Below are 27,483 nucleotides of genomic sequence, written 5' to 3'. Positions count from 1 at the left end.
CGGCGAAGAACCGACGCCGACGCCGTCGTCCCTTCCCCTCTTCGTCATCCGCTCCCGCCGCTCTCTTACCCTCTCTCTCTCTTTATCTGTCTTTCTCTCTCCGGCGCTCTCGCCCTCTCTCTGACTCCCTCTCTCGCCACCCGCCGCCTCCACGCAGCCAGCCTGACGGCCCCCCAGGATCTACCTCGTCAGAGCGACTCGACTCGCCGTCGACGGTGACTCGTGTCGCCCCGCGCCAGTCCGCCACCGACCTCGCGATCGTCCACGTCGCCGACGCCGCCGCTGTCGTCTGTCGCGTCGTGCTACTGGTGGTGGTGGTGGGTGGGTGATCAGTGCGTGAACGGAAGAAAGAGAACCGCGCGCACGCACGTATACGCATATTTATAATATATATTTTGACAACCGCCGAGAGAGAGAGTCTCGTTGATCAAGACGGAGTGGGGATCCATCGGCGGCCGGTCGATTCGAGTGATCGACGGGCGCGAAAACGCGGCTCACGTTGCGTCGGGGGGGGTCGTCGGCGCGAATCCTTGCGGTCGCACGTTGCCGCCGTTGATCGGGGGAAGAGCCAGGTTCGGTCGCTTCCGAAGACGCCCGGCGTCTGCCGGATCCAGGAAGAAGCGCACGGAAGAGACACGGAGGAGACTCGTCGGGGGTAGTTTGTCAAACTCGGAGCCAACCGCGTCGCACGGTATGTCACAGCCACCTGGTCCGCCTTCGCTCGCTTTATATGTCCGCGTGTATTCACGTTTGTACGTCGTCATAGTCGGGAGATGAATAGCGCCGAGTCGAGCGGCAGCTGAGAACCGCTTGCTCAGGCGAAGCGGAAAATGACGACGACGTCGAAATGATGAGAAAACGATGGAAAGGGAATGGAGTCCTCGTAATCATTTTCTCGTCGTTCCGGCGTTGTTGTGATTTGCCAGCCCACCTGTGTTTGGGTTCATGCGACGAGAATGGTGCGCGGAACGTGACCGGCCGGGCCTGTATTTTCGGCGGTCTGGTCACGTTTTCGCGTTTAGTTCTCGACGAAACGCGCGGGGAAATCGCGAATGTCGATTCCCGCATGGAAATCGGTATTCTCGGGATTAATTCCTTTTCCTATGAGATCGCTTCTCCGTGCGGATCGTCGTGGAGCCAATTAACAAGTATTAACATCGCATACGGCACAAATATTTAAAAGATATCCTACGCGACGACCCGGAGATATCAGACATCTCTAGGATGTCTTTTGAACGTTTGTGATGTATGGGGCGCATCGAAATCAATGTTCCGTATCTGAGAGGGAGAGTAACGAGATTTCGAAAAAAATTTCACCGCTTTCCCGAAATTTTCCGATGTTTCTCTCCTCGCTGCCATATTTCGAGGCTGACACTCGGGATGACGCGATCGATCAAAGTTACCGTGCAACGCGCGACCATCAGGACCTGGCTATTCCCGAGCGCGTTTCCTTCTCGGCCCCTTTCTGACTTTCCACCCCGGGGTCCCCGCGCATCGGCTCGCTCCCGAAACGGACATCCAGATGAGGGCTCGCGCGTCGGCGAAACTACGTGGCGATACGACTTGTCACGGCTCCTCCCCGCTGTTTTCAATGATGTAACCGCGGCGACTACGAGAGGTCACGATGAGGAAACTACGAGGAAAGGAACGCCAGTCTCGGCGCATGGCGCCCTGCGGAATTTCAATGTTCTCGCGTAGGAGCGCGCGCTTCCGAGGCCGTCGCGAAATCTTCTAATTAAAGTTAGCGCGTAATTGTCGAGTAGCGAGGCTGGGAAGAGCGAGCGGGAGAATCAGAGAGAAAGAGAGAGAGGGTTGGGGGATAGGGAGAGAAAGGACGATATAAAAGTCGTATTGCGATGTCGACGTCGCTGCTGTCCTCCTCATCACGTTGACAAATCTTGAGGAGGATGGCACACATTGCGCTGCCCCCTGAAAAAGGGGTCAAAGGTCGGATTGTGAGCAGGATCGACTCGGACGAGATTTCGCGCCAGTGGATCAGCCTGGTAGACCTGTTCGCTTCTACCGTAGGTGTTTGTTTTTCGTGTCTATAGGACTACGGATTATCGCGGGAAAGGAAAGACGGAAGGAGTTAGAGTTACGTTTAATCAAGTGCCGTCGTGTCGTAATTAATTCTTTTAGACTCGGTTACGCCGGCGATTTTAATTAATTAACTTTCGTCGGCGCGACCGCGCGAGCGTCCCATTCGAGGGGTCATAACTCTAAGTAACTAGCTCTACGACGATAATATAAGTAAACGAGGAATGCGAGGCGAGGTTTAGTGCAATTAGCGTTAATTGGCTTTTAAATATGGCCGATATATCATATCGTAGCGTGCGCGTGTGTGTAATATACTCTTCGTTTACTTCTCACGCGCGTGGCTGTCACTCGCGATTAAGCAACGGCCTGCCGCCACCCTCGCAGAGCGCGCGTATCGTCACGATTACGCCGTAATCGCGTGACATCCCGCATAGAAATTTCTCCAGATTTTCTCACACATAGCATAGCAGCATAGATTCCGACTGGAACGCTCAAAGTTGATCTCGAAGGTTACCCCACTACGATAACAATCGGGAATCCTATTTTTCTTATCCCAAACATGGAATGTAGCCTCTTTTCTGCGATGCTGATTGGCTGTCTGTCGCGGACAGCTTTTGTTTCGTGCAAACGTCGCCACGAGAGTCTAGTGACAGTTTAATCAAATATCAGATTAGGAGGTTAATCAATGAGATTAAATTTTTAATGTTACTATGATTAAGGCAGTTGGTTCGTCAATTTATTTTCTTTTCGGATTTTCCTTCAGATTTTAACAGCATATTTTTCGTAACACGATTTACACTCGTGCGAAGTTAGAAAAAAATTGACCATATCGAAGCTGAAATAATTAAATTCAAGGTTAGCGCTACGCACACATATCACGAGCACGAAAACGGCTTTCGATATCACGTTTTTAATTCTAGCAACGAAACTAGTTTTACGGTTTTAATAAAAAAAAACGAGAATGCGATAAAAGAGATTTGTAGAAATATTATTAAAAAATTACAAAATCGGTTATATCAAATCAGGCCATTTAGTTTTCTAGAAGTTCATTCGCTTGGAATCATATGTTTGAAACATTACACTTCTAATCTGCATAGATCCGTCAAATGGAATCCATCATTATTTTGGGAAATCAGACAGAAATAGATTCCAATTAGATCTCAGGAAATCTTCTATATACAGGGACCTGCGCACACGTACGCAGAGGAAAATATTATTTGTACTGCGATAAAAGATAATTATTCAGCATGTTTTTCTTCTTTTAAGTAATAGTTACCTTGAACAAAGAATATTTTCTATAAATAGTATAATATTAAAATATATTCGTTATAAATATTAGGAAAGCTCATTATTTTTTACTCAAAAGAAGGTATTTGTTTCAAGTATTTTATAAGTTTATATATCCGCAAGTATACGTTCATCATAAACATATCAAATTTATTCAAAATATATTCGCAGTCCTAGTAAATTTAGTATTTCAATCAAAAATTAATTCAATATTAGATTAACACATTAAAACTAAAGTTTCCGTTTACTTATTCCAATTAGCGGAATTTACCTTTTCCTCGATAAAGTTTATAATATTCTTGAAAAGAGAGAATAATTTTTTCTTTTGAGTAAATGATGACAAGCTTTTCTAATATTTGTGGCGAATATATTTTAATACTATTATCAAGAAAATATTCCTCGTTCAAAATAACCATTTCTTGAAAAGAAGAAAAATAAACTGAGTAATTGTTTTTTTCGCAATATAAGTAATATTTTTCTGTGTAGAGATTTCCCAACTAGAATCCATCATTATTTTGGAAAATCGACCTGAAATTCCAATCAGATCCCAAATAATTTTTAACGCGATGAATTAGTGGAGCATTTTTGGCTCGCGCCGAATAAAAAATCGTGTCGAAATGTAGCTGTGAAATTGATCTGCGTCGCCTTTAGTCCGTCCTTCGCCCTCGCGCGTACACATCGTAGACATCGAAAATTACGCTTCGTCGAGTTGTAAACGTTTCCGAATGCTGGCACGTGACGCGTGGGTCTCTCGCGTTGACTTTTATTGAGCCAGCTCGGGTGTCTCAGCAGACGACCTCTATACGAATCCCCCGACGCGGGAGTCGCGGTTCTTTTGGGAATAATTGAACGGAACATTACGGAAACATCGCTCGATTCGGACGGCAGACAGCGGTCCCGGGGTGAATCGAGTTAAAAATGCAGGGTTTAACGTTGCCGACGCGACTAATCGATACAATTAACTCTTTTAATCTCACGAGAGCCGACTCATTCCCGTGTAATACCGTAACATCAGGTTTCCGCTCGCGGTAATTATTCACGGGTGAAATTGACTGAATTTCGCCCCTTGAGGGACGATAATGGTTGATTTGCCCAATCATAGATCGATTGATCGATCGATCAATGGACCGTTCAATTCATTGAAACGCAAGTCCGGCGCGAAAGCCTCTCGCGATGCGTCACGCTCACCGTGGAAAACGTTTGCGCGCTTTTCCGCCCGGCCGAAATCTCGTCGACATCAATCTCGGACGTTGACGTGCGTAAAAGTGCAACGGCTCCGTCGCACCGTCACAGTCGCGCTACCGCACGTCAGCGACACGCGGGTCGCCGGGATGCAACCCGAACAACCGTGGGCGTGCGAACGGTTACAATGTATATTCAGCATCACTGTAATTCGCACATTTTTCTTCTTGAAAAGCTTGTCTGATGAATACACGATATTTATACGATGCGTATACTACGATATTCATACGATTAATATTAATATTTTAACATTAATAAATGCCATCACGCAACATATTAATATGATAATGTAATATATACATAGTGTTTCAAAGTAAATATGATAATATAAAAATTGATATAATAATTCTGATACAATACCTGTCTTCGTCGTGGAAAAACGTTACGACGCTATTTGTCTCGTTGACGATTAAGAAATTCTCAGCACTTGCTCAGAGAACGTTGAACTACGCAAACTGATATTTCAATTTCTCGCGCACTTTTACGTCTTCCACTTCATTCACACTTTACCGACATTTCATACGGGCTCAAATAAAAATATCAATTTAGGATCGATCGCTCGTCGTTCCGCTTGGCGAGAGCCTGACTTCGAGTTCGTCGTGGAGTTTACGCTTTCCGGGGGAAGTATGGGAGTTTTCGTTGCGCACGTGGCGCAATGGCGCAATACACATAATCTAAACGTCGCGAGAGTGCGTGGTTCGTGAAAATAACGATGCGTGGCATGCCGGAAAACTCGAAACCGCCGGTCGTGACTGTGAGAGCCTCGTTCAGTCGGCAGTATTTTCCGGCTTGGTGAAACACGCGAAATACTTGACACAAAACCTATTCCTAGATATTCGCGATTATTCTATATTTCGCATAGACGAGACCGTGCGCGCGGTAAAAGACCGGCGGTCAGTCGTGTGAAATTACAATAACTCTCGCATCACGTCAAATTACGTAATCACGACGAGAGAATCGAATATTTAATCCTCCGCCGGCAACGTGTAACTTTGCACCTTCCGTCAGTAGCCTGCGGCTGTAAGGCTCAGAGCAGGTTCTTACGCTGTGTTTCAGATTGTATAAAAGTCTGAAAAAATTCCCCTATACTTAACCTTTTTAGTACCGAGCAAAAGTATCGTACCTATGCGAAGAATACTGAGCCAATTTGACGAATTTGCTAAAGTTTGGGAAAAAGCTCGTAAAAACCAAACTAAAAATGATATTTACAAAATTCACAAAGCAGCATATTACGAAATAAAGAAAGAATAAAATAATGCCAATTGTATTTCAATATTTGTTGAAAATCATACGAATAACATCAATATAAAACATGATGAAAAACATAGAAACAAGTTTCTCTTCTACAAACAATATTTGCACATAAGAATAACCATCGTTTGATCACAGTTTTATGTAGATCACGTAGTATGAAGTATAAGTATTACATTTTCAATCATTTTTAACAAAATAACTAATATCGGACCTGAGAACGAAACTGTCCTGTGTCGAGTTTCTACCTTATCGCTCCAGCGTATACAGAGCTTCGGCACCAACCAGCATAGAATATAACAATAAGTTAAACCCAAAAACAATTTTTTAAATTCTTTTGCAATGAAATTAGACCGTTTATAACGTTTTATAAATTTATTTGGAGATAGAGCTTTCTCGCAATGCGAATAGTAAGACGCCCTCGGATACGCAACGATATATCGTCGTTGGCACTTTTCACAAGTGTTGCGAACGACGATGTATCGTCGTTCGGCACTAAAAGGGTTAAGGAAGCATTAATAAGGGATTTTTATCATCGTAGAGGTTGGATTGTGTATTTTACTTATTTTCTACAGATTAAAATCGGAGCAAAAACGTCGAAGAGAAACGTGATGTCGATTAAAAATTTATAATTTTTATACGAGTGAATAAAAAATTCCTTTTAGATCATAATACTTGAAGATATGTGCTTCGGAAAAAATAATATAATAATGTTGGCTCTAAAAAATCGAAAAGTTGAAAATTAACGTGTCAAAAGAATGTAAAACACAAAAAATTCAAATTATTGAATTTCAAAATTCAAATTATTGAGTTTCACTTACGTGATCTGTAACTTAGGTCGCTGAGAGCACGAGCGCATATACTAATTGTTTGTTTTTATTAGAAAACGAGTCACTGGAAATTGGCGTCTTTGCACACACACACACACACACACACTATAAGTTTTTTAGAAGGATATACCGAACTTCGCTATCAGTTATCCTAAAATTTACAATAAAAAAATCGTCTGTGCCTTCAAATCCTCCGATTCACAACGGAGGATTAATTATATTCCAACATAATACAGCGAAACGTATCAAATTCTCGGTATCACCGTTTTGTATCAAGATTGAAGCGGAGACTGCACGCGCTCCTGAGGAATATCGAGGGATTTTTCAATTCCGGGGCAAGGGGGAGGAGGCGTTCTCTCGGCGCAGAGGCGCCATTTATATTACTACTTCACGATGGAAAAAGCGTGACTTTGGTATTCAGAAGTAGACAAGACCCGCGAACATGAGTCCCGCGTGTAAGTGTTTGCGGCGTGAAAGTACGCGAGAAGCGACGTCAAGTGGCGCGATTGTCGACCTGGCCGCAAATCCTCCGTTTAATGTTTGCGTAATTTCAAAGGGAGGCACTTTAGAAGAAGGCAATAAAGACGAAATAATTATGTCGCTTTTCTGTCGTCGTGCTGAAGTGCTGCTGCGATTTCTACTCACGGACTTGAAATCTCGCGCTCCGCTGGATGATCGCGAATGTTAACTAAGTTCGTCGTTAATAACATGGATGGACGATATTTCGCTCGATATCTCTGCTAACAAGAGAGAGAGAGAGAGAGAGAGAGTAAGAGAGGAGAGAAAAGAAACGAAGGATCGGATTCACACGATAAATTGCCCGTCGCTGTTCGCGAGCGCGAAAGAACCGCCAGTTCGTCGGCGACCTCGAGCGTTCCCGGGGATTCAGATGTCCAAAGGGTTTATCCCAACGATAAATGAGTATTTGGCAATCGGTGAGTATGTTTATCGGGGTTGGGAAGGGGAAAGGGATATACGAATTCGCCGCCAATAAATTTATCGTTTTATTTACTCGCATCATCGGCTATGTTTGCCGCGCGAGTATATCGGATGCGAGAGAGAGCGCCGATCTACGGGAAGAAATAGTCCGGATATATAGACGAGCAGATAAGGGCGATAAGGAGGCGGGGGGCGTGCTAACGTTCGCGTTCGATGTATATCCCAATTTTCCGCAAGGGGCGCGAGCTCTCTTCGACAGCATCGCGCGCGTGCAAAGAGATAGGGACGTTGAGAAAGAGTCAGAGAGAGAGAGAGAGAGAGAGAGAAATATGCGGTTTGCCGGACGGTTAAAAATGCCAGTTATTCACGCGTCTTTATTTATGCTCGTCTTATATCGCGCGAGCGTGCTGATTTATCACGACGCGCGGCTTTCGTTCGCGCGAGGGATGCTGATAGACGACGTTCCCTGTGCATTAATCCCGTGACCATTCTTACACGCTTTCGTCCCGTTCTCGTTGTTGCCCGGATTATTTTGGGCAGAATTCCGCGGCCGCGCTGATTCACGCGCGATTTGAATTATCGGAGCCCGGGAGGGAGAGAGAGAAAGAGAGAGAGTTGGCATGCACGGACCGCCGATTTCCGTGCGATATCCCACAAAGAGAAGCTCTGCGGTAACGAGGCGCGAATGCCGACCCGAATCGGTCGGTCGTTGTGAGCTCTTAATAGCAAAGAGGATCGTTGTGCGGTAATTAGGCCTGTTACACAATAAATCGTACTGTCCGGATGTTGGGACGCAGCCGACGATCCAATGAGAGAATTAATTTTTCTAAAACGAGTTCTCTCCCCTCATTGGGTCATCGGCTGCGTTCCGACGACATACGGCTTATTGGATCAACGAGCCTTAGTCGATGATAAGGACGATATAAAGGAAACACACTCAAACCGACACACCATTTTGTTTCTGGGCTCTAAAGTTCTGTGTATTGAAGGTGTAAAAATTAAAATTGATGTGCACAGATGCAAACCAGCAATGCTTTTCTACTAAAATATACGATAACCTTATGAAAATTATTATATATGACTTGACTTGTTTCTTCCACTTAAACGAACAAAGCAGTAAAATAGGAGAAAATCAGTCACTGGTAATTTCCATTGTATCCTGTGAAATGATATTTCGCAGCAAAATTCGGGTATGTGAGATTGCAGAATAACATGACCCTAAATTTTCTTGCGCGGTTCAACGGCATAAGATAGAGATTGCCGCAAGATCCAATGTGATTTGAAAAGTTCACCGCTCACACTGTAAAATAGCATTGTCAAATAAATTTCTTACCGATTTCAATTTCTAACTGATTCGTTGGTTGAATTCTCAAGAGAGGAGACAGTTTAACAAAAACTTCAGTACAACGAGAAAACAAACGACACTAATAATAATATAATCGAACACGTTTGCAAGCATAAAATGTTCAGCTGCAGTTATTGTACAGAGTAGACGAAATTCATATTCTGTTCAACATAGTCCCAATATTTCACAGCCAAAAAACAAAGCTATGTCAGTTTACCATATCTATGTCAGTTTTGATGTTCAGTTTACTCCTAATAATGCAATCGCGATTTTTACCTCCCTTCTGTAGGAATTTCCACGATTTTCCATGCATTCCGCTGCCAAAGCGTCCGACAACGATTATTTCGAGGCATATCGAGACGACATCGTGCGGGGAATTATGATAACAAGTCGTGTAATTAACGGAACGGTATCGAATTATTCGTCGCGTTGTTAGTTACACGTGCTGCCTTCGATTATATCGTGCATGCAAATTATGGAAGCGACACAGGTTTGGCCCCGCGGTTAATTAAGGCACAGGAGGAGACATTATTTAACGAAACGATCGAATAATTTGGTCGTTATTGCAATTTTGCGATTCACCCGTCGCTCGTGCGGGATAATTGTGTGTATATAATCCGCATGTTAAATTACGCATTCGTAGCTCCGATTTTCCATGCGTTTCGCCTTTCCGCGAGCGCGAGAAGCCTCGAGAAGAAACCGGGAATGCGCTAATTACCGGTATCGCGATTAGACGCGAGTCCGCGAGGGCAGGCTTACAAATTCCGGAAGATAATCGATTATGTACTCTGCGGTGTACGGCGCGACCCCACGAGCGTATAAATCGGGCGCCATTCAACGACGACGGGCATTAAGAGCGGCCAACCTGAGAGGGTTGTAACTCTCCGGCTTAAGCGTTTACGCGGTTATTGTTCCGTGATAAATCGCCCGTGGTATGCGTGGCATGCATCTCTCTCGCGGAAGGGGGGACACTCCGCCGGCTGCAATCCGTTTTGTTAATTAGCGCGTGAAAACGATTCGCCGGAATTTACGGGGACGGGGGCGTCGAGCTCCTGGCGTTTCCTCCGTCTTTGAGCGGTCGCCGTCGCTTCCTCCTTATCCCGATCGTGTTTCAAGGGACGGATGCTAACGTTAATCACGTCCTTTGACGCTCGCAACCAGTGCCAATTAGACCGCGCTCAGGATCGGCGTCGCGACCTGCGATGCTTCATCGAGTCCGCGACATCCCGAGACATTCGAGAACAGCGCGAGAGAGCTCCCGGGAAATTTCGATTTATCTGTTTTCACAAGGAGAACTTGAGAACTTCTCTTTTTCTAACCGGATCTCACCCAAGTAGCGGAGTGACGTCAAAGGATGTCATCGCCGTCAATATGACGTCCTTTGACATCACCCTGCCATTCGGACGGTCTCGGAGGCAGGCACGATGGCAAATGGAGAATGTGAATGCTCTGAGTCTGCCATTTTGAGGAAAAACACCAAAACTGACATAGGTATGGTAAACCGACACACCTGAACTTTGCTGTGAAATATCATTTCGCAGAATGCAGTTGAAGCCATCGATAACTGATTGATGACGATCCCCTGTTTTCCTTGTTTGTTTAAGATGTGTAAAGTGTTTAAGATGGTCGGAAAGAAGAAATTATTTCTTTCACATAATAAAAGAGCAATATACATCTTATAATTACATGGGAATTTTTTAAGTTTTAGAAAATATATCAAATTAAGAATAACATGTAAGGATATACGATAAATGTACAAAATAATATAATTTCAGTGTTCTCCTATTTTATTTTGTTGATAATGTTCTATAGGTATCAGGTTTTGTATAGGGTATGTCGATTTCAGAATCTAGTTTATGGAAACGTCAATTCTCAAACATTAAAAAAAAATAATTATTTGCAAGGAAATATGTAATAATTTTCATAAGACTATCGCATATATATTTTTGGTAGAAAAGTGTTGCTGGTTTGTATATCCGTGCGCGAAAATTTTAATTTTACACATTTAACAAGACTTTAGAGCTCAAAATCAAAATTGTATGTCGGCTTTGGTGCTTTTGGTGCTTTTTGCTTTTCTTCTGACGCTTTTAAAAATAATTTGCGCCTACTTAGGTGGCTTATAGAATAATGAAAACTCACTTTGAGGATACTGACATTAATTAATTTCTGTAGTTTGAACCTTTAATTCTGCAGATTTAATTTTAGAGTTACCTTGAACAGCTTATTTCGATGCTAAAACAACAAAAATAAAAATTTAAGACATCATCAGGGTCAAAGTAGGAATAAATTATGTTATTAGTATTGAAATTGATTCTAATATGCTATCTTAGCTCTTACTATGTTATAGAATTGAAGATTTAACATAGAACTAAATTTCGATTCAGGATGATCTTCAATGACGGAAGCGAAGGCTATGATTGCCGTTCGAGCCGAGTCGAACCGAGCGCTCGTTGACTTTCATACGGAGACAACGTCTGCTTTTGCGTTTGAGAGATATATTTAAAAACATGTGCATCGAAAGTCGACTTCGATCTCAGAGCTTAGTAGTCTCTTCCTCCCTCCCCCTCCCCCTCTCTCTCTCTCTCTCTCTTCCCCTCTTTTTCTCTGCTTCTACTTTCAGGTGCTTACGAATCCGCGCGAGAAAGCCTTGAGCATTCTTAAGCTCGAGGCCTTTCGAAACCGCTATTTCACTCGTCAAATATAAACAGCCACTCGAGAATTCCATCCCTCTCGAAAGCGGGATCCTTCCATATAAATTTGCTTTTAATAACGAGCGGGCGATTTAAAGTAACGCGTGATAGATCGACGCGAGCGATTTCGGCGAGAGCGATGCGTCGAACGAAGTTATGGATATGAGCTAGTAGATACAGAGCGTTCCGGCACGGCCCTCCCAGTGGATTAGCTCGTTTCACGATCAAACACGTTGCCCGTGTATTTTACGGTATAACCGTCCTACCCGTCAAAATTCACGAGTAATCCGCGCGATAGACCGATTAAAAATCCGCCCGTTTGTTTCCCCCCGGGGACGCAATTTTTCTATCACTAAGTATTCGTTACAAAAATCGCGCCATCGTACGCCATTGATCACTGAATTTATTCAAACTCTATATACTCGTAATTTCGTAGCGAAATCATAATTAATTAAATATCAATAATAACCTATTATGTCATAAATAAAATATAAAGTTTTAAGATAATTGAAATATCTGTAATTAAAAATAGAGAGATATAATTCTCTGTAATTTGAAAAATATTAAAAAATGATATTCTGAGACTATCGGAACATTAATTGTTCAGAGTCATAACAATATTCGTGGAAAAATGGTCCCAGTGGTAAAATATCATAGAACTGAATTGAAATTGAGTTAAAATTTTAGCCTTACATTAAATCTTTAATTCTACAACATATTAGGAGTTAAGACAATAACATAGGTTCAATATATTTCAATTCTAATAATATAATTTACTCCTCTATTTTGACCATAATGATGACTTAAATTTCTGTTTTCTCTGTTTTAGCGCAAAAATAGATTGTTCTACAATAGCAATAAAATTAAATCTGTAGAAATAAAAGTTTAAGAGAGAGAGAGAGAGAGAGAGAGAGAGAGAGAATAAGACAGAGAGAAAAGTTAGAAAGTGTAGTATTGTTAAAATAGGTTTCTACTTAGATAAGAAATAGGTTTTTACTTAGATCTTGTAGATCATTTAAAGTAGACGCAAATTATCCTTGAGAGCGTCAAAGTTTCAACGATAGTATCACTCTATTCATAAAAATTTACCATTATGCATGCTTTACGTCGGATTACACTCTGAGAGTGTTGAGATTTGACACTCATCATCTCGTGGTGAAATCCACCGACGTCCAACCAGGCCCATCGACAACACTCGCCGCTGTATCGTGTCCTGCATGGTCCCGAGTTGATTACACTTCAATTGATTGCACTCGCGACGCGATTGATACTAGTGTCTTTAACGATTTTGCAAACATTTTGGCGACATTAACGAACGGTTTCGTTTAATCTCGAAACAGAATTCACGAGTTCGTTTAATGAATTTGTTCGATGAATATCCATCGCACGGTACGACCAGTTTTACCACTTCATGGATACATTCGCGGACACACTCGCGAATCGCGCGTGAAAAATCACGAATTAAAAGCCGATAATGAAATCGCTGAACACCGTGCGCGAACCGCAACCGCACGTGTAGCCACAGTCTCCACGGGTCTGAAACCATGGGTCTGAAACAAAAAGAAAGTTTTTCGGTTAGATCGATCGAATGATTACAAAAATCCTTGGTTTAAAATCAAATAAATAAGTATAATAAGGACAATAAGAACCGATCGCAGATGTAATTTGTTTGTATTTTATAAAATAAGTGCAAATATCAATAAAATAACAGTCAGAACACTTTGAGAGACCATTTTTTGTGGTTATCCTAAGCCGAAATGATTAAATTTCTTAATTATTAGAAATAATTAAATTTTTTAAACTCGCCAAATTCCGGGGGCCGCTGAACGTTTCTTCGGTGTTCTAGTTTTCATATAATATACTATTTTTTTGAGCAGCCTAACATAATATACTTTTTTTTTCTTAGAACATCAGACGTCCGCTACAACAAACGAACATTACTTTCTTTTAAAATCGAATTTGTAAATCATTTGAGAATTTTTTCCGAAAACTTTCACTTGTAATAATAAATTTAGTTTAAACCCAAATAATTTTCTTAACTTGATATCATAAACATCTTATTCAGACTCTGTATTTCCAACTTCTATATTACGAGCTTAAAAGTATTAGAATGAAAATGACAAGACGACAAAATCGAGTGGTATTGCGGATTGGAATCTGGCGAATTAAAGACTCGAAAATAAATGCAGTTAGCTAGGATTAAATTACTAATAATATGATAAATTATTAGAAATTATAAATTTTTTAAGTGGTTACACAAATTATAAATATTTTAAAAGTTATTCAACTATTATTTACTTATTAAATCAAAACAAAATTTTCTGATTAGTTATATTGATAAGCGGATCAATATATCAGATTCGAAGCAAGCACGGCTCAAGACGGGTATGTTTTTCTGCGAAATCAATGAAAATGAAAGGTCGAAGTTGTGGCCAAAGGTTTGAAAGCGCTAACGCTACTCAATAACAACTGCTCAACAACAACCGTTTGACAACACGTCTTTTTTAAGCTAAGGGATTCATGACGTTTACTATCGGAGCCATTTTTCCACAAGCCGGAACACGCGCGGGACTCCTCGCGTTCTCGGGCGCGCAGATCGCCTCGAGAAATATCAAAACTGATCTTATCTCCAACGGAAATGCTATCTCGCCCGGGCTCGATCCGTAGTATGATCATAGCGCGTGCGCCGCTGAATGAGAATAAATAAATGACTGCCGTAGCCGTGCGTCGACTTGACGATGAGCCAAACATCTGGGGTTTTGTTTGCCGCGCTCCATATTGATTTCGTGGATCGCATTGCAGCCCGGTGAGGTCGGCACAACGCGAGGTGGTTTATACAGCCGGAATTGTATCTTAAGAATTTCTCAATATCCCATCTTGAAAGTATTCCGCCGTAGAAATCAGTTTTGAAATGAAGTCGACACGGCCGATGTGCTACGTCGAATCGTTATCGGAAACCGCGCCGTCGCAGTCACGGACGTATTACCGTCGAACGACCGTCGTATTCCGTTATCCGTACAGTTTTAATAATACTCCAAGCGATATTAACTGTTACATTTTACATTTTCCCGGTAATTCCCCGCCCGACCCTTATCAGTTGTGAAATATTGGATCGCAGTGGAGGAACCTTTTGCTCGTGGATCTCCTTCAGAGAATCCTTATGCAGCGTTTCCCGGCAATATTTGAGGAAATACCGCGCCTGCAAATGTAACGAGGCGAATCGTTACGTGGCGCGGAGGGTTGAGACGCGTTTCCGCGATCGTTACGCGCGGCTCTTCTTTGTGGCATGAAACCCGGTGACGTCGGGGTGTTTCGGACGTTTGCATCACGGAGGAACGGCGATAACAGCGAGGATTCAGAGGCCGATTCGGTGGTCAATAACCGACCTTCGTGCGAGAGAGAGAGCCCGGCGGTGGCTTGCGAAACATTTAAAAATAGCCGACGAATGCAGAAGCCCACGCGCAACCTTGAAAACTTTTCTCGGAAGGCTATCAGACCGTTTTTCCGTTATCCGCGGGTACTTTCCGCGGCAATATCGCGAATTATTCCGCGAGGACGGAAAGCCTTGTTTACCGATGTCCGCAATATATATTTTTAAAATGCGCCCCCGTGCGTGACGTAAAATTTCGCATCCTCCCAGCGTATAATCTTGAAGTGCGCGCTTATTTTTAAGTTTCCTCGCGCTGCAAATAACCACACTGGGAAAAAAGCGTTACCGAGTAATAAAGTTTGCTTGATCTCCAAGTAAAATGGAGCTACTTCAATCCAGGCAGAACAAAAAATTCATGCAAAAGTCAAGATGACGTCAAAAAGTAATCATCTATAGGAAATCAAAGTGAATTTATTTAATACCTTGAGTGGAACTATATAATTTGATTTTTTTGTGACTGCATTATGACTTGTCAATGACTTCTTTACTTACGGGGCATTGTGAAACACTCTTGAGTATTCCACATTCAACTGTTTATATTTCGGACGAGTGAAGTTAACACTCTAACATTAGTTCTCGATAGTACTGATTAGAGTTCCAGCTTTCTTTCGAAAAGTATAGGAATATTCTTATATTCATAAAAAGAATTCCGGCGATTAACACTAAAAAAAACAATTAAAAAACGGACTAACTTCACATCCAACATCAAGATCGGATAGTTCTGAATAGCTCACTTGATGTATTTCGAAGAGTTCTAGAATTCCTGATATAAAAAAAATTTTTCGATTTCTTTCAAAAATTTAAAAAATTCGAAAAAATTTGGCATCGAGCCCGAATAGTTCTGAATTGCGCATTTGGTTTCTCTCGACGAGTTCTAGAGTTTCTGATAAGTAAAAAATATCAATTCTACATTCTATTATAAACTATTATAAAATATCAATTCTATATTCTATTATAAACAAATGAAAAGTCTCTTATTGAAAATGATAATTTATTTATTTAGATAAACTTTTTATTGAATTAAATTAAAAATCAAAAGTCAACGGACATAAAGTTTTGCAATTTTTTGTAATTTAACAAAAAAGGGACATAATTTAAAATGTGCAACTCTTGCTCCGCACACGAAGGCAAAAATTCGTATGGATATTGGGTAAGTGAGTTCATAATTTTAATTGTACAAATCACATACAAAAACATCTCTCTCATAAACATTGAGCATTGCATATACCAATATTTTTGTATTTAATGCATCCTACCTACTTTCCTAAAAGTGGTTTCTCACATTTTTCGTGGCATGAGTGGATAAAAATACTCAACTTCAGTCTTTTCTTTTTTATTCCGTGAGCGCTTCTTAAAACTAATGTCAGACGGTCTTGGATTATAAGGAAATTTTTTCTCTATTTCTGTCTTCTTTATCTTTTTTCAGCTTATCCTCGCGTGTACTCACTCCCGTACATTTGCCCCGAGCACATCTTTTTCTGGAAAAAATTCTAACCTCTAAATTATAAAATAATTTGGAAACCTTTTCTCTTGTGAAATATTCCCAAACGATGTAACTTTTATGCGAATACATATTACCTCCTTTCTTCGAACAATTAAAGTGTGGCGAGATCACAAAGTACGACGAAACTTTCAAGAAAATTATTTGTTTTCACATTTTCGTATTTTTGTCTATTGCAAGCGCGCGCTACACTCTGGCGTACATCTAACTTTTTGCGCTTCGAGATAGCGAATAAACACTCCATAGATACGCTGCGCCTCCCAAACAAAGTTACAGGCAATACGTATACTGACCCGCTGCGTACAACTACTTAATTGACTCTACTTAAATTGATAAAAATATTATTTGATTTAAAAGGCTAAAAAACAGACCGAAAGTGATATTACGGTCCTTGTAAATATAATGGTCCTTCTTAATATCTCCGCTATTAGGTAGAATTTTAATGATTGCTTATGGAATTATTTGTAACTTGCCTACGTTACACAATGACAGTTACAAAATGGGTAAGAGAAATAAATAATAACATGAGACATTTCTTAAGAAGAGAAACAGCGCATGCACGTTGAAAAATAAACAAGCCACAGGGCCGCATCCGACCTCAACCTTACCGGTAGAGGGTTAATGGGGAAGGGGGGGGGGAGAGTTGTATTACCATTCCTAGTTCTCTTCTTCTCATTATGCAGTGTCACTGCATTTTTATAAATAACGTCGCAAGTAATAAATATTTCATAACTTTGAGTCTAGAATCGACTGAACGACACTTTGATGAAAGTAGTCGCTAAGTTTGCAATTTAAAATATTGATTATTAACAAAGTTGTTAATAATGTTGTACAAAATGTAAATGTAAATTCTCCTCTAATTATGTCTACTTAACTCAGTACCTTTTATTTTCTGTGCACTTTCGTGAGAGACGCAGGGAGACCTGATCGATCACGAAAGCGAAGGAATATTAATAGCAACAGAGAGAGGACCGGAGAAAGTTAATTAATTTGCTGATAAATCTACGTCTTTAGTTGAAACGAAATTTTTGCCGATTCGGGGAAGTATCGTCCGGCTGTTTCAATAAAGGGAATAAGTCAAATCGCATCACGACGTCGTCTGGAAGAGACGAAGACCTCGCCGCGCGCTGTAGAGTCAAAACATATCATTGAGACACGAGAGGAACGAATGTCTTCGGTCACGTCATATCGATTCTTTCACGACTGCCAAATCTCAGAAGTGCGACAACAATCGTCCCTCTCGTTGTCTATTCCCGTTGGCTTACGTAAGCACGATCCGAAGAGGACAGGAGATTTTATTCGGCGGTACACGCGTCGGACCGATCTTACAATTCACAGTGAAATTACTTATGGCAGCGTGAAAAGGGCGAGTCGATCACGTGTCCCGCTCTCTTCTTTCTCTCTCTCTCTCTCTCTATGGGCGACAAACAAGCGTAGGAGGTCGCCGAAAGTTTTGCCGGTGCACGTCCGCGAATGTAAATAGAAGTGAAACGCAAATAGGAGCAATTATAATTCTCGCCCGAGAACGCTCGACGAAACTTCGAGTTTCATTCAAATTTACGAAGAAAGGAACGTCGCGCGCGCGCGTGCACTCAACAGGAATCCGGAGAGACCTACTCGCAGAATGAGTTCGCAAAAATAGATCAGCGCCCGCCAGACTCATCGGAATTTGTCTGATTTGTGTGTATTCGAATTACAAATCGCGTTCCTCGCCGATAAAGCGGAGGCTGCAGGCGGCGCCGTCGAGGGAAGCCTGGGCTTTCGAGAACCGACGCTCTTTAAATCCGACGCGTCACGAAGCTCGATCGAGGTAGGGCAACGTGAAATCCACTGGGAGTTGCTGTGAATGAAAGAGCCGCGTGAACAAAAATATTAATTATATACGTATCTCATCATTTCTCTTTTCTCTTCTTATTATTTCCTGTCTGTACATTTGCAATAATATCTGTCATACGTATCCGAAATTTTGGCCTTGTTAAACCTTTTACTCTACAATATAATAAGAGGTAAGATAGCAAAATAGGCTCAATTTCACAATTCTAATAATAAAATTAACTCTTATTTCGATTATGTAATAATGTCTTAAATTTACGATTTCGTTGTTTTAACATCAAAATAAAGTAAAAATTAAATCTGTATATTGAAAAAAATTGTTACGTTCAAGTAAATATCTGTTTAGCAATATTAGAGCAGTTTATTTTATTTGGATTAAGTAAATATTATTTGAATTTAGTTTACATTAAAAGAAAAAAATGCTACATTCAATTTTCAATATTTACGTAATCCAAATAAAATTCTGTTGGTAAAGTTTTCAGGTATGGCATTCCCTTAAGAGGGAAGTTAATAAGTGCTATTATCGTCACAGTCGCTTTTTATTAGTCCATAGCTGTCTAAATATGCGCAAACTATCCTTAAAAATATCGAAAGTAGCACCAAAATTTCGACTCAGATGTATTAAAAAAGTTATTCTGTAAACAACGATTAATTAATCTCTTTCTCATATTACGAATCTTTTCCGATGGTTGAAGCGACCGTTGCGGCATACATAAATAATTCGTTCGCTCGAGAAGATTAAATCACGAGACGCGCCGAATTGAATTTAATTAAGGCGTATATACACTATACAGTTAACGCGTTAACGCGGTAACGCCACGACAGGTAAATCACGATGCAAGGGTGAGTACGAAGAGAAAAAGAAGGAGAAAAAAGATCACGCTCTCGGGTTAGGTTTGGTCGGCACGGGGTTTGCGTAATACGGCCGTGGCGCGCGTGCGGTTGCGAAAGTCGACGGCGTACTTTTCGTCCGGTCTCTATATGTGACTGATCCACGAGAGGAGAATCTGCGACGTCTTCGTCGTCGTCGTCGGTGTTTCGCGAGTATTTTTGCACCGTTTCGTCCGACTGGACGTCACGCGAGGAAAATAAAGTCGGTGCGCAGGTTCGCAGACAACGTTGCCATAGGCAGCGAACAATATCGATGACGAACAAGCGATACTTCGTGTCTGCAAAAATAGTCGTTTTCAGATTTTTGTTTCAGCGAACTCGGATTTTTTTTCTCCCGACTTGGTGGAAATGTTTCAATTCTTTGTTTGAAGTTTCGAGGAAAATTGCGGAGGAAATTCGATTGTTCGGAGCGAAGTAAATTTGCAAAGCAACACTTCGTCTCTCCATAAAACTTTTGATTTTGCACATATGAGGTATCTCTTTCCATCCATCGATATATGTACATATATCTCGGGATATTGCGATACTATGAAAGTATCGATACTAATATTTATACGAGTACTTAATCAAAAATATCGATAGTGATACCAGTATCAGAACAAAAATATTAATATCGTTATTGGTATCGAAACTTAAAAAAACTTAAAATTAGAATATAAAAATCAGAGAAGTATTTGTCTTGCAAGCTACTTTTAAGGATTTCATATGTCTGCGTATAATAACTTACTATGGTATAAAGATATTTCTACTTTCTGTACTAGATTTTCTTCGGTTTGTGATCTAAAAACTTTAAAAAGGATATGTTAAGACTCTTGTGTCCTCGTTATAACTATTCTATTTGATGACGTCAAAAACAAGAAATCGCATGTTAAAAATTATTTCGGTATACGTGAAAATAAAACAATTTACGCACAGAATGACATTCGTGATCCACTCCGCACATTAATAAAAATATCTGGACGCTTCCCTCTTACTTCAATCAATAAATAACCGTAAAATTAACACAACAGAAATCATGAGAAAAGACAGGTTTCAAACTTGAGTTGCATGTTACACTAATGTTCATACAAGTAAACATATATTTTGAGGACCAACTGAGTAAAAAAGTTAAAAAAGAAAATATCGAAAAGATATCGAAACAAAGTAATACTGATACGGGTACGAATTAAAAAGAAAAAGTATTAAAACGAAAATACCTGGTATTAAACGAAATATATTGATACCAATATTACATCAGCAGTATCACAACATCGCTACATATATCGACGGGAGGGATATAAGAAAGTGAGACGGCCGAGCTTTTCCCCTTTTCACGTTTGCCATTTCTCCCGCTAGGCGAACGAAATGACGTCCGATATTAAGTACTTTTGTGAGCGCGGAATTTATGGCATGTCGGCGTAAACGAGAAACGCGCACGAACCAACGAACGAGTTCGCGTTATCGTCGAGAATATCGGCTGTTCACGATATACGCGAGATTATTCGCACGGCGCGCGATAGTAATCGGCTGGCGAAAGAATCATTATTTAATTAAAGCCCCGGCAATGCGTGATCAACGATCGCGGTTAATGCGCGCATTAACGATCGGGCTCTCTTGGATCGCATCGACGCTTATTCCACCCCACGGCCGCTTGATTATTCACAATTTTGTCTATGATCGCTCGCCCGAAATTATGGAACATGAGGAAATAAATTGCCGTCTATACCGTTTCGGTTGATTAAGCAAGCGCAGCGAATGCCCATTCTATCGTTATTAATTCTATTGTAGCATAACGCAACCGTTAATTATAGTTAACGGTCAGTAATTATAATAAATAAGGATTTATATAGGCTACATAGTCTGTATGCAAGAGAAAGGGAAAGGAAAGAAGAGGCAGTCGGATCTGACACTGCTATATTAGCCTAGATATTCATTGAACCGAATCGTACAACGATTAATAACCCAAGCTGCAAGAAGATGCTAAATATTAATTATCTCGAGACGTTTGCAAAAAGAGCCGACAAGCTGCTAATCAAGAATGCGAGAATCATCGTTAATAAAGACACGATCGAGTATTTATTTATTTATTTATTGGTTATAAATGAATAAGCCATTTAACCAAATTCTTCTTTTGAACAAATGATAATGAGCTTTCCTCTAATATTTGTGACGAATATATTTTAATAGTTTTATCAAGAAAATATTCTTTCAAGATAAACATTATTAAAAAAAAAAAAGAAATAAACCGAGTAATTGCTTTTCTTCGCAATACAAGTTCCTATACAGGAATATGTATCAGATCAGACCAGTTGTAAAGTAACTCATGCGAAAATGGATTTATGAGGAAAAGGAGACGGCAGTTACTCGATCCAATCTGCATCTTATGTACCAACGAGAAAGGTACGGGAAGAAATTGACTCACCGTAATCGTCAATATCCGCGGGAGAAACACCGTGATCGGCACTGGACCGGACGACCGATCATCGATGGTTGGGCTCGACTCGAATTTGAAGCAGAAAGAAAGAAAAACATTACAGCAAACATGATATAAACCCCGAGAGTCGATATAGCAACGCACAACATGCGTGTTGTTGATGGTGCATAAGCGAAGTGCGCAAAAAACACGAAATTTTCCATCGTCCAGCGATACATAACAAATAATGTACTTCTCTCCGTGGTGAATCTGTAGAGACGTTTCCCGAGTCTTAAGGATCAACATATTTTCGGCAACGCCACCGAGCGCGCTAGCTAAATCGCAGTTGCATGCGAAGCACGTTCGACGAAATGCATTATCCGCATCCGAAGCTGACGGGCCGAATCGCAAATAAACCCCCGATGAAGATAGCGAGTATTAATTTTTCGAAACACTCGCGGAGGGGTGGGGGGAGGGAGGAGGAAAAAGTCGATGAACTGTCTGCCGCGGTCGAGGCAACGCACAAGTCGTGATTAATAATCTGACGAACGCACACCGCTCGCGCGGTTCACGAGCGATATTTCACTTACGTGCAGAAATTGATCGGTGGGAGAAGAACGCGCGTAGAGAGAAGGGTGGAGGGGTGAAAGGGGGAACGCAGGAATTACGTGATAAGAACTCTTTCCTCGACAGATTCTTGATAATTGCGACAGACGGAGCGTAACCACCGGCCGCGTGGTTTAATCGGGCGCGATTACGCGCCGCCGAGGGGCTTCCTTCGCGGTGCGTTCCGTCGCACTTAATCCGTCGGAAGCAGCGCGGCGCGGGGTGTACGACTGATTCAATCGCGACGTAACAAACGAGTAGTCATAACTCTCTCGCGAGAATTCACGACTGCGCGCCGGCACAATGGTGTACACAGTGCCGAGCCATTAGAAGCAACATCCATCACCGGGGTTCGAAGTAGACGCGATGGTGACCGATTAAACCTCATCCGTATCGGCGACGTAATTCGATAATTATACGCGGGCATTGGCGTGTTCAAGTCGTGCAAGCAGTCCATTGCGCGAAACTCCGGTTCCCACGACAGAGACGTTGAGAGTTTATTTATTTATATATTGATTTATTTATTATTGTTATTATTATTATTATAAGGCTGATTTGGAAAGCGAGAAAAATAGGTAATCACGTGTACATGGCTTTGGCATATTTTCTTCTGTGCAGATCCAACTGCAAAGTAAGGAAACATAAGTAGAGCAAAACTACACACATATAGAATGATAATAAAAATAAAATGTATAAAATATAATACAAAATAGAAATAGAAATAAGACAGAAATAAAAATAAAATAGGAAATGGGTATTGTTTATTTATTTACTTATTTATCTATTTATTGGTTAGAAAAAGATAACCCATTTAATTACAAAAGAGAAGCTAAGATTGTAATGTTCGTTTCTCCTCCTACTTTTTGCGAGAGTAATTGAGGATGGCGACCGCACGAGGCGCCGAAAAATTCGATGAGCGCGCGCGCGCACACGCGACGCGCTCCAGTTGCGACAATTTAAATATTTCCACAAGAAGCAGCCGCGCTGCTAGCCCAACTTTGGTGTCCGACTTCCGCGGTTTTCTTGCGATAAATCGGGAGACGCGGTGGAGACTGGCGCCAAGTGTGTAATATACGACGCTTCTGTGAAAATTATACGCGCGAAAGACGCTACCGCATGCGTCCTGGCGTCGAGATGGGATCGAGAGAGAGAGAGAGAGAGAGAGAGATACGTTTGCGCGCGCGCAAAAGTTATATAAACTAGACTTCGCGTTGATATTTTGCTATCTTAGCTCGTCCGCTGCGTCCCGCTAGCCTATCCCCCGAAAATCATCGATTCGTTCATAAGCGGGAAAGCGCGGCCATCGTGCGCATTATGTTGCCAAGACGTGCCGTTATTGCCCGCTGACGTTACCGGCTTTGAAAGATTAAAATACTTCGAGCGATTTGCATGAAAGATTTATTGCGAAGCTCCGCTAGAAACTTCGTTCCCGCAAATTGTCCCCTTTAGAGTCCTGCGCGCTCTCTCGCTCTTTCGTGTATGCCCGAAGTAATCCGAGCTATCCCCTGCACTAGTTGAAAATGAATAAGAGAAACTTAGCGTCGTGGAATTGTTATAAACGAAATAGTTTTTGCGCATCGCATCAATTTCCCTTCAAGTCTCCGTCGCTGTAATATAATCCACTTCACAAATTTGAAGCTTAGAACGACTCATTCTCATAAGAACGTTATTTTATATATTAACGGAAGAGAGAGAGAGAGAGAGAGAGAAATTTTTTAATATTACAATATATTATTATTATTATATTGTTATTATTGTTGTAGTTATTATTTTTATTATCTCTTTAATAGTAAGTTAGAATCAGATTGACCCCATGACTTCGTTTATTTTATGGCGTGTATGCATTGTTTCTCTTCTTAAGGAATGTTTCATATTATTATTTACTTCTTTTATCTTTTACATCTTTTATCCATTTTGTACACTGATTACATGAAAAATGAGCAAAACAGAGCATAGGGTCGGATCCGACCACACCCTTCCTGGATACGTTGAAAATTCACTTTGCTAGGAGAGGATTATTATTATTATTATTATTATTATAGAGTGTGGCAGGGAGAATCATATCTATAATTAAGATTTTCAATTGATTTACCAAGCCTCATCAACGCTCAATTTACAAAGTTATCGCAGATACCGGAGACGGAGCTGCTTTAACGGCATTATTTCTCGGATTTTCCTGCATGCAAATGCGATTAAAAAGTACGTCGCCGCTAATGGAAAACGGCGAGACATAGAGACAGGGAGGAGGGGTGTTCGCTGAATGAGAGTGCAATGACGGAATAAAAAGAAGCGATGGGACATTATCTCGCGAGTCTATGCGGACTCCACGGTGCACGATTGTGCGCTTCAAGCGATAAATTTGCCAAAGGTATAATAATCTCATCGTGCGGTTATTAATTTGTGCGCGCACGCGCACCGTTTCGCGGGGCAAATTTCATGGCTGAGTCCGCATAGGCTACGGCAAAAAGCTGCCGGCGATAATTCGCCGGTCCCGCATGAATAATGAACAAGACGAGGGGAGAAACAATCGATCAAGTCGAAGGGAGGAAGAAACGAAGGACAATTTCACGCGAGTGCCTGCAATTACTCCCGGCTGATTGGGAATCATAATTTTCACGCCGCTTCACACTCACACAGCCCTCTCCTCTCCCCCTGATTTCCGACTATTCCCCTCCCGTTCGATCTCTCGGCGTTCGTAAGGTCGAAGATGAACGGCATCGGCGCTCAAACTCGTTAACGCATCGTTTTCTCTCTCTCTCTCTCTCTCTCTCTCTCCCTAGATTACCGGGGGCGTGCATGCGCAAGGGGTTATTAACTTATTACATCGCACGTCGGTAAATATAGGCAACGGGAAAACGCAGGAAAACCTCGACGGTCCTCCCCGCGCGTTGCCAGCTGGCTGAACCGCCATCTCTATTCTCTGCCACATCGCGTGCAGCGATCGCGGTGAATCGAAAGAGAGAGAGAGAGAGAGAAAGCTGGTCACTTTTAGACGCTCGTCGGCGACTGCTGAAAATTTCGGGAGCACGCGCGAAATCGCCCAGCTCAGAGCGCACAAAGACGCGCACAGAGACCGGGAGAGACGGATCTTCTGGAAAATGATCGAGAACAAGGAGCCCGTTCGCGCGACATCCGGCGGACGTATACACGCACGTTCTCGGGAGAATCTTCAGCGGGCGCATTAACGGTCGCCAGGAAACACGATCCGGGAGAAACACGAGGAAAGCTTCTCGCAGTCTCGACGATGTTACGGCTCGCTTCGACAAACGAGCTCGCAAACCGCGTCGAATTCACTCTCTTAGCTCTCTTATGTGCAGAGAGAGAGAGAGAGAGAGAGAGAGAGAGAAAGAGATATGACAGGATGGAGATGCTAATCCTAGGGGATAGCGGGGCGTGTGTATGACACCGCGGTGTCGACTGACGCTTAGCATGTCGGGCTCTTGGGCATACATGCAGAAGGGATGTAAATATTGAAGGAAGATTAATACTCGATATTTTTTTCGGCGCGTCCGAAGCGAGAGAAACGAGGAAGAGTGGATTTTTAAGTGATCGATCGTCGTGGAACAGTGTGCAGCCGTGTGTAAAGCTGTCGGGATAGTGACGTGTATATTTGTATTCCTCGCTTGGAAATAAAATCAAAAGCAACACCTAGTGGAAATGATGAAAATCAAGTGACTATTTCTCTCTCTCTCTCTCTCATCCGCAATGTGCGATATTTCGCTCGCCTGACAAATATTTTTTTTTTATGTTATTTCGCGATGCTGTACGAAATAAAGCTCACCGGGCGTTGCCGACGAGCCGATCAATCCGCTTCGCCGGTCACATATATTTCCAATTAATTCATTGCGCTCTTCTTTGGATTTTGCAGAACATGTCGTCCATGCGAACGCAGTCGACCGGCGGCGGTGTCCTCGGTTTGAGTAGCATCGGCTCCGACCGTACGGGCGCAGCTTCTACCGGCGCCGGCTCCCACTCGCATTCCCATTCGCACAGGAGGCATCATCATCAACACCATAGGAGCAGAAGCGCACCCCGGGCCCTGGAGAAACCGCCCAGAAAGCGGCATCTGAATCCTGGACGGAGTCTCGCTTCCATTCCCTGCCAGATCAAGCTGTCGATGCTGAACAGCGGCCTCATCTCGTTCAGTGAGTTGACTCGATTCCATCCCCTTAATGAATCGCTCCGCCATGGTGCTTCCGGTTAACCCACATCCAGCTGAATGAACTAACGTCTAAAGAATTCGTCGTATAGATTGGAAAGACGCCCTAAAGAGACATTCTGCTATTAACACTATGCCGTCCGGTGGCACCACGTTGGTGTCATGCGCAAAACTATCGGGCAAATGCCGGTGGCACCACGTTGGTATCATGCGATTTATGATCTTCCGAGGACCTCCGGAGAAAAACCGCCGGCGACAAGCGAAATGATCTGAGTCAGTTCTACCGGCGCCAAACAAAAGAATCCCGATTAGACGTGCGGACGGCATAGTGTTAATTAGTCGTTCTCATTTTTTTTTATTACGCCCGTCTCACACGTACGATCGAGCGCACTGAGAAAGATATTTTTAAATCGCCAATATAGGACCATAAATATACGCACAAGATTCGTAGTGCGATAAAAAGTTGTTGATATTTGCAGTTATAACAAATTTTTTGGCACTTGTAATTATAATCGCATGCATAGTGAAAAAATTATGTTACAAACGGTATACTTAAATGTTTATGTTACTTTAACAATATGCTAGATAAATATTCTAAGTAAATATGAGGAATAATGTGTTAACAAAGTGAATTTGTTCATTTCTAACGTATTTATGTACTTTTTAACACATTCCCGATGTTAAAATAACAAAAATTTGAATAGACCGTTTGTAATACAGAATTTTTAATTATGTAAATGAAAAGATTATAGTCAGGAGAGAAGCATTTTTCACTTTACATGCATATTATTACTGTTATTTTTGGGTTAAGATCAAAGAAGGATACAAGTTGAGGCCGAAAATAACTGTAATTTTAGCAGGATTTCTCTTAGTGTAAATTCATGCTGTGCTACGAGCAACGAGACAAATTATAAGCGTTAGAATTTTCATGAGTTCGACTGAGAATAGTAATAAAAAAATAATTGACATCGCCGGTGATCCGCATTGCGATGTTCGCGTACGATCGTTTGAAAAATACAAATTTCAATTATATGTGTATGTGATGTGTGT

General features: G+C 41.8%; 1 long non-coding RNA gene across 1 annotated transcript; it reads left to right on the top strand.

Annotated features, from left to right (window-relative positions):
* Positions 1–186: 186 nt before the first annotated feature.
* Positions 187–26,669, top strand: LOC106748817. Its single transcript, XR_001374787.1, has 2 exons — positions 187–691; positions 26,143–26,669. It is a non-coding gene; the product is annotated as an uncharacterized LOC106748817 (long non-coding RNA).
* Positions 26,670–27,483: the final 814 nt, after the last annotated feature.

Source organism: Dinoponera quadriceps, unplaced genomic scaffold (genome assembly GCF_001313825.1).
Source record: "Dinoponera quadriceps isolate SergipeBrazil2010 unplaced genomic scaffold, ASM131382v1 scaffold3207, whole genome shotgun sequence".
Classification (NCBI taxonomy): Eukaryota; Metazoa; Arthropoda; class Insecta; order Hymenoptera; family Formicidae; genus Dinoponera; species Dinoponera quadriceps.
The sequence above is the reverse complement of the archived record's forward strand: the minus strand, read 5'-3'. Positions and strand labels throughout refer to the sequence as shown.